Source organism: Pseudorasbora parva, chromosome 19 (assembly GCF_024679245.1).
Source record: "Pseudorasbora parva isolate DD20220531a chromosome 19, ASM2467924v1, whole genome shotgun sequence".
NCBI classification, from domain to species: domain Eukaryota; kingdom Metazoa; phylum Chordata; class Actinopteri; order Cypriniformes; family Gobionidae; genus Pseudorasbora; species Pseudorasbora parva.
In genome coordinates this window covers 43,309,570-43,318,812 of record NC_090190.1, presented here as the reverse complement: position 1 = coordinate 43,318,812, position 9,243 = coordinate 43,309,570, and positions in this window count along the sequence as shown.

Here is a 9,243-nt window from a genome sequence, read left to right as displayed (position 1 = left end):
GGAGCATCCATCTTCTCAAAATTGGACTTGCGTAACCCATATCATTTGGTTTGCATCAGGAAGGCAGATGAATGGAAAACAGCATTTAACACCCCCAGAGGCCACTTTGAATACTTGGTCATTGCCCCAGCGCTCTTCCTCGGATGACAAGATGCACCCGTGCGCGTTTTACTCCCATTGTTTGTCCTCAGCCGAGCGTAATTACGACATTGGCAACAGAGAACTATTGGCAGTCAAACTATTGGAAGAATGGCCCCATTGGTTAGAGGGAGCAGGGGTTCATTTTCTTGTCTGGACGGATTACAAGAATTTGGAGTATATCAGAACCGCTAAAAGACTTAACTCTAGGCAGGCTCGGTGGGCTCTTTTTTTTCGGACGTTTTGACTTTTCACTCTCGTACCGCCCGGGTTCTACATCAAACCCGATGCTTTATCTCGTATTTTTGACCGATCGAACGCCCGTCTACTCCCGAGTGCATTTTTCCGGAGAAACTCATTATCTTCACACACATATGGGAGGTTGAATCGAAGGTCAGAAAGGCCTTAGAAGGGGTAACGCCTCCACCCGGCGAACCACCGAGTCGATTATTTGTGCCAGAGAGGTTACGGTCCGACGTCATCAGATGGGATAAGTTTATTTAAACATAATATATGCAAACATTCGGTATGCTTATATAGGATTTTATATGGATTTATATAGTGGTGTTTGAATCCTGGCATTTCATAATTTGGTTTAGGTTCAGGCTTCGGACATTAAAAGCTCCATGTGTGTTTTTCTCCCTATTGTGAGTGTACAGTTTGAGGATTCGTTTGGTCTCGTGTGAGCATCTAGTTTTGCTTGGGCAGTATACACTCTTTTGTCCATGTGTTTAGGGTTGTTTGTTTAGCATGCGGCTTGTGCTCATCATTAGCCATGGCATGTACTTTCATGTTTTGTTCTGTGTAGCATGTAACGGTTACTCTGGTACATGGGTGACATTTTTCATCCTGTCCTCTAGAGGGCAACAAATGGAGGAAGTGGTTTTAAGGTGAGTAGCACAGAGGAGAGGCATGGCAATGGAGAATGGGTGAAAATGCCTGGAATCACATTGTGTTTGAGAGTTAAGTGAATTGTACATTCTAATGCTTTACAATCTTGTTCAAATGCACATTTTTATGTACCCATAAAATTTTAATTCATAGTGTTTGGAAGTTTGCAGAGAAGCTCACAGAGGACTCTGTTATGGGGCTTGAGTGCACTGATACCTACTTCTGACCTGTGTTGGATTGTGCCAGTGCCTAATCTAGGATTCTAGGATTGTATATATTCATTGCCTGCTGGGACTGGGACTTCTACAACACTCATATAAGAGACTTGCATTGCAGACTGTATATCCTTTTCCCTCTAGGGCATTTTGAATGGTTTGGTACGGTTTTTTGTTTGTGTATCACTGGTATTTGGGGTTTGGAATTGATTTACTGTTTATTTGTTTACTTATAGTGTTGAGCTTTGATATCCACAATACTGTCTTGGATTTCCATCCATGTGCTAATTGTTACTATGTTATCTCATTCAGTGGTTAAATAGATACAATTTATTTTCACTCCCTCATTGAGAATCTGCAGCAATGAAGTGGATAAAAACAGCTGGAACAACTGCAACACAGTGTATGATGCTGTGAGGGGGCCTGGTGTTCTAAAGGGTCTGAAGACTGCAGGTGGAGGTGTAATGTCTGCGTCTGATGAACAGTTCCACTTTACTGTAGGGGTGCTTGGGAACATAGTTTTTTTTTTTTTTTTTTTTTTTTTTTTTTTTTGGAGGGCTTTACTGTATGGGTGCTGAAGGACTTTTGACGTTTTTTTTTTTTTGCCTCTCCCTTTTACTGGCCGATTCAGGTCTACATCAGCAAGTGCAGATTTGAAAGAGTCAGAAAGCTTGCATCTCTTTTCTGCTGGTTGGCTGATGCTTGGATGCCATTCCTCATCTGAAGATTCAACTCAATGCCTGTAGAATGACAAGGAAAGGAAAGAGAATTAGAACTGCATGTATACTCCTGTTTAGTTTGTCCATTCAATCAAAAATCACAGTTTTACAGACAGCATTCACTCTAACTGCTGGCCATCCCATAAACAATGAAACTGATGGGCAATCGTTTAGACAGCATTCATAATGATGTTCGTCTTTACATTCTCATACAGCCCAACAATCAATCTAATGGCCGATGATACAGACAGCATTCATACTGATGGCCAGACATAGAATCACAAATCACACAGATGGTCAACACCCCAGAACTCAATCTAATAACTGGTATATTGAATATTTTTCTAGCACACACAGATTTATATATATATATATATATATATATATATATATATATATATATATATATATATATATATATATATATATATATATATATATATATATATATGCACATTTCTTTCTTTTTTTCTGTGTATACTAGAAAGAATATGCAATATACCAGTAATTAGATGGAGTTCTGGTATTTACTGATATTTAGCTCTTTTTTTTTAGCACACACAGAAAAAATACATACCTAACCCTAACAACTCATATTTTCTATGCCTCTACACTGCCCCTAAACCTACCCATCACAGGACACATTCTGCATTTTTACACTGATTTTTTACCCTCTTCTGTAATACCTGTGTCATACCCATGTCATTATACACATTTGGGTTCTGATATTTCACAAAAACAAGCACAGCAACTCAACGTATACAGCAACTCACCGATAAAAAATAGGATCACCGTCCACAAGCATATTACCTTCATCGCTGTCTTCACTCTCCTCAATGTTTTCCACGTCGCTGCTTTGAGTGATCTCAAATAAAACATCTTCAGCGGAGAAAAACTTATTTTGATGATCCATTTGATAATTAATTCCGTCCAGTAAGTAAGACGTGCAAACAGTTGTTCCAAAGAGACCGTCTTATTACTAGGCTGTTACCTTACTGTCTATGGTCACAGTGTTGTGAATTAATTTGAGTTGTAATATGATGTTTAATTAATTGTCTTCAATGATAATAGAAAAAGTTTGAATTGCTGTTTATTAGGTTGTTCAGCTTTAAGAAAAGTTAACCCATAATGCTTGGGGGGCTAGAGCGCGTGCACACAGAAGAAGAAGAATGAGAATGAAAGTGGGTGCTGTAACAATGTGTAATCCTGTTCCCAAACTTAAGTAAACAGTTCGTTTATTTCAAGTCAAGTCGTCAGTGGTCATTATTGCTTTGCTAAAAGGAAAAGACACGATATTAGTTTGGTGCCGAAAACCCGGGATAACTAGCAAGCAACATCCGAAATGGCGGAGCGACTTGAAAGACTACACAGAAAACGGAAAGCTGTACGCGGTACCACCACGACACTTTTGCAAGACATAGAAACAGAGGTTGGTAAAGAAGATCCGATCATTGACCGATTATGTGAACTGTTAGCCCTGTTATCTGCAAAAGAGGGAACACTGCTGGAGTTAGATTGCGAAATAGAGGAACAAACAGAAATGGATGATTTGGAAAATGAAGTTATTGATGTTGAGGAGTATAGAGAGCGAATCATCCGCGCGAAGGCTCGCGTGCAGCGCGTGATGCAGGGAGACCGAGAAAGCAGCAGACCGAGTGACACAGATCGGTCGCCGCGCGGACAAACAGTTAAGTTACCCAAGTTAATTATCAGCAAGTTCAACGGTGACATTAGCTTGTGGCAAGACTTTTGGAATCAGTACGAAACCGCTATTCACAAAAACGACGCGCTGAGCAAAACGGAGAAGTTTAATTACTTGAAGACATATCTGACTGGCGCTGCTTCAAAGGCAATAGCGGGACTGATGATGACAGACGGCAATTACGATCACGCGATCGATCTGCTGCAAAACCGGTTCGGAAGGAAGGATCTGCTGATCAATGCACACATGACAAAATTATTGAATCTCTGCCCAGTAAAGAAATCACATGATGTCAGTGCTCTGAGACAACTTTACGATGAGTGTGAAGTTCAGATCCGTAGTTTAGAATCGCTGGGTGTTGCGTCTGAGGCATACGGCAGCCTGTTATGTCCTGTTCTGCTACAGATGATTCCAGATGACATTGCTCTCCAGTACAGTCGTCAAAGAGGAACCAGTGATGAATGGAAGGTCTCAGAAGTTATGGAATTCCTGCAAAAAGAGATTTTGAGCAGAGAAAGAGCCATGCAACTGATTAAGCCAGGTAATTCCAAAGACACCCAGAGCTATCACAAACCATTTAAAAGACCAGACACCTCAATTGAAATGAAACAGAAAAGGCATTACATGCCATCAGCTGCAGTACTGCAAACCAGCAGTCAAAGAATACAGAACTGCCTTTTCTGTGACAGTGCAGCACACAAAACAGAACTGTGTCCGGAAACTGAAATTGCTGCACGGAAAGAAAAACTGATGAAAATGGGACGATGCTTTGTCTGTCTTGGCCCAAAGCACATTGCAAGATTCTGTAAGGCCAAAGTGTGCTGCAACAAATGTGGAGGCAGACATCATGGTGCTATGTGTGAGAAAGGAGAAACACACACATCAGACACTGACAACAGTGACCATGTAGTGTCTTCATTTGCTTCACATTCGGTAAAGATACAGCCCTCTAAACAGAACAACACTGTGCTGCTTCAGACTGTGAGAGCATGGGCAGAAGGACCTGGCGGACGTAAAAGCATTCGCTGCCTACTGGATGGAGGCAGTCAGAGAAGCTTCATCAGCGAGAGTACAGTAAGAGCTTTAAAGTTACCTGTGATAAAGCAAGAAACGTTCACACTTCATACATTTGGCTCTGCAGCACCAGTAACATCGAGACGCAACACAGTGAAGGTAATTCTGCAGAACATCTGGAACAAGGAGCAGAAGGTTGAAGTGGAAGCACTCGAGACCCCACAAGTATGCACCGCAGTGATGAAGATCCCAGGTGAGCACATCCAAGCAGAGCTAAAACGAAAAGGCTTGCAGCTGGCAGACTACCCAGACCCTAGCACTTGTGATACAGAGTTGTCAATGTTGATTGGTGCAGATTATTATTGGAATATAGTGTCAGGCCAAGTGGAAAGAATTACGGATGCTCTTGTGGCCATTGAGAGCATTTTTGGATGGTCAGTGCAGGGCCCAGTCACAATGTCTAGTGTTTCTGACACAGTATGCATGCACGTACAGATTAATGAAGACACGCTGGTCTCAGAACGTCTGAAAACCTTCTGGGAAATAGAGTCCCTTGGCATTACAATGCAGCACGCTGACAGCCCTGAAGAAGAGGAAGCTCTTAACATGTTTGAAAAAACAACTCGGTACAAGAACGGGCGATATGAAGTTGAGCTGCCATGGCGACCTGATAAACCAGAACTCCCAGATAACTACAAAATTGCAAAGAAAAGATTTGAAGGACTTAAACGAAAGTTGCAGTCAGATGTAGTGCTGTATCACAGATACAACGAAGTTATGAATGATTACCTTGAGCAGGGTATCGTCGAAGACGTGGAGGAGGACAGCTCGTCTTCAACCGCTGTGAAGTACTACATGCCTCATCATGCTGTTCTCCGCGAAGACAAGGTAACTACAAAGCTGAGAGTGGTGTTTGATGCCTCATCACATGACACTGGCTCTCCATCACTAAATGACTGTTTACTAACTGGCCCGAACCTGAATCCGGATCTGCTTGGCATATTAATCAAATTCAGACTCAATGAGATTGCATTTACTGCAGACATCAAGAAGGCTTTCTTGCAGATTTCTCTTGCTGAGAAGGACAGAGATGCCGTGCGATTCCTCTGGCTCACTTCACCACCCCACGAAGAGACAGGCGAGAAGCAGCGTGTGCTACGGATGACGAGAGTGGTGTTTGGAGTGTCCCCCAGCCCATTCCTCCTGGCAGCTACAGTGAGTAAGCATCTAAAGGGATATGAAGCCCAACTTCCTGAGGTAGTGAAGACAATAAAAGAATCGCTTTATGTTGACGACTTCATCTCAAGTGCAAGTAACGTTGAAAATGCTTTCACCATATCATCCGGTGCAAGAGAGATTATGTCTGCAGCTGGCATGGACCTTTGCAAGTGGACAACCAACTGTGCTGGATTGAAGGAGAAATGGAAGACGACAATGAGTGAAGTTGCAGAGGACACAAAAATGCATGGATCTGTGCTGAAGGTACTAGGCTTAGTGTGGAGAACTGAAACAGATGATTTCGTCTTTGATCTGACTGCATTGCTGGATGCTGTAGCTAAAAGACAGAATACTAAAAGAAGTGTCCTAAAGCTCTCTGCTCGCATATTCGACCCAATAGGCTTTCTTGCCCCATTCACCGTGCGTGTGAAATGCCTTTTCCAAGAGATGTGGATACGAGGCCTCGGATGGGACGAGGAGCTGCCCACAGATCTTGCACAAGAATGGCAAGGATGGTGTTCAGAACTTCCACAGATCCACCACCTAAGCATTCCTCGTTGGTATGGAATGAAATCTGAGCACAGACACGATGCACAACAGCTTCACGTGTTTTGTGATGCAAGCGAGAAAGCTTATAGCACTGTTGCCTACCTGCTGCGAGTAGCGGACAATGGAGCAAAAACTACATGCCTTGTCGCTTCAAAGTCCAGGGTAGCCCCCCTGAAGAAGATATCACTGCCCCGTCTTGAGCTAATGGGAGCGGTGATTGGAGCAAGACTAGGAAACAGTCTGTTAAGGCCGCTGAATATGGAGCTCCATCAAGTTCACATGTGGACAGATTCAATGATTGTGTTGCAGTGGATTCGCAGTCCAGCTTACAAATGGAAACAGTTTGTGTCAAACCGAGTGTCCGAAATCCAGTCTTTAACCGACCCTGCAACGTGGCATCACTGTAAAGGCAAGTTCAATCCTGCAGACCTCCCCACCAGAGGTCAGACTGTAGCTAACCTGAAGGAAACTGAACTGTGGTGGAAAGGACCTTCATTTCTTATCGTGCCGAATCTGCTGGAAGAAAGCGATGAAGGTCAAAGCGTCGAAGATATGACTAGTGAGCTTAAACAAAGTCAGCAGATAACCATGCAGATCAGTAGCAGCAGCGACCAAGGGGGGATGGAACCTGTGCTGGATTTACTAAAGTACAGCAAGCTGAAAACAGTGTTGCGAGTCACTGCTTGGATCAAACGGTTTGTGCACAATGCAAGTTCACGTTTCAAGAGACGAGGTGAGTTGACTGCTGATGACATGTTTGAGGCTGAGAAGTACTGGATAAAAGTGACACAAGACATCAGTTTTAGTCATGAGATTAATTTGCTGAAGGCTGGTAAGCCCCTGAACTCAGATTCAAAAATCAGAGACCTAAAACCTTCCCTTGATGAAGATGAATTGCTCTGTGTTGGAGGCAGACTGCAACAGTCAGATTTTAGTTACAGAGAAAAACATCCGTGGATTCTGCCCAACAAAGACAGATATTGTGAGCTGCTGGTTCAGCACAACCATGAATTTATCATGCATTCCGGTCTGAGAGACACACTAGTACAAATCAGAAGCAAATACTGGATTTTGAGAGGCAGACAAATCGTGAAAGGTATTCTGTCAAAATGTACTGTGTGCAAAAGATTTAAGGCAAAGCCCGCACAACAGGACACTGCTCCTTTACCACGAGACAGAATAATAGAGACCCCTCCATTTGAAGTAACTGGCATAGACTTTGCAGGTCCGCTGTATGTGAAGAAAGATTGTGTGCTATGCAAGGCTTATATTGCTCTGTTCACATGTGCCGTCACTAGAGCAGTGCATTTGGAGCTGGTTTCCAGTCAGTCAACTGAAAGTTTCCTGTTAGCACTCAAGCGATTTGTTTCTAGAAGAGGGCTTTGTAAAGTCATCTATTCAGACAATGCAAAAACTTTTAAGAGAGCGAACCAAGACCTTAGTGAGCTGTGGAAAGCCATCAAAGAGCCACAAATTCTGGAATACTTCTCAGGGAAAGGCATCACTTGGCGTTTCATTGTAGAACGGGCAGCCTGGTGGGGTGGATTTTGGGAGAGGCTTGTAAGGTCTGTGAAAACGAGCCTGAGGAAGGTGCTAGGAAGAGCATCGCTCACCTTTGAAGAAATGTCTACGCTCCTTGCCGAAGTAGAGTCCACATTGAATTCCAGACCCATTACCTTTGTCCACAATGAGCTTGACGAGCCACAGCCATTAACGCCTGCACACTTCTTGGTCGGTGACCGACTCACTTCACTTCCTCCAAAACCATTTCCTGCAGACTATGATCATCCCACTGTGAGTAAGGAGGATATGACAAGAAGGTGGAGATACAGGAACCGACTCATGACCAACCTGTGGAATCGATGGAGAAAGGACTATTTGCTGGACCTGAAATCCGCACATTCTTGTAACACCCAGAAATGTACTGAGTTGAAGATGGGTGACATTGTTCTCATCGGAGATGCTAATACACCGAGACAAACCTGGAAATTGGGAAAAATTGAACAGCTGTTTCCAGGCCGAGATGGCAAAGTCAGATCCTGTGCTGTTCGCACATCCACAGGGACTGTGTTGAAGAGACCCATTCAGTTGCTTTATGCATTAGAGATTTGATGCATTAGAGTTGATGAACAGTTGTTCATGGGGGGAGGATGTTGTGAATTAATTTGAGTTGTAATATGATGTTTAATTAATTGTCTTCAATGATAATAGAAAAAGTTTGAATTGCTGTTTATTAGGTTGTTCAGCTTTAAGAAAAGTTAACCCATAATGCTTGGGGGGCTAGAGCGCGTGCACACAGAAGAAGAAGAATGAGAATGAAAGTGGGTGCTGTAACAATGTGTAATCCTGTTCCCAAACTTAAGTAAACAGTTCGTTTATTTCAAGTCAAGTCGTCAGTGGTCATTATTGCTTTGCTAAAAGGAAAAGACACGATACACAGTATACGTCGCAGCTATTAGCGGATGAAAGAGAGAGGAAGAGAGAGAGTGCCAGATTCAAATAAGTCAATAATCACGCCCATGTGAGGAATATAAATAAGCCGGGTATCGTTGGAATCATGTGTTCATTGGCTACATTTTCTGTCAGTCATGATGATTTGATACTTTTATTGGCTTTAGTTGTAAAGACAATATCATTGGACGAGCATATCATGACATCAGCCAAACCGACTGCAATGGTTGGACATTTTGAACTGGATCTCAGCTATCTATCTTTGTATGGTTATGTGTGTGGGTGGTCTTATTTTGTTTGTTACAGTCTACGCTACAAACCCATATAGCTTTCTGCTACTGGGAGA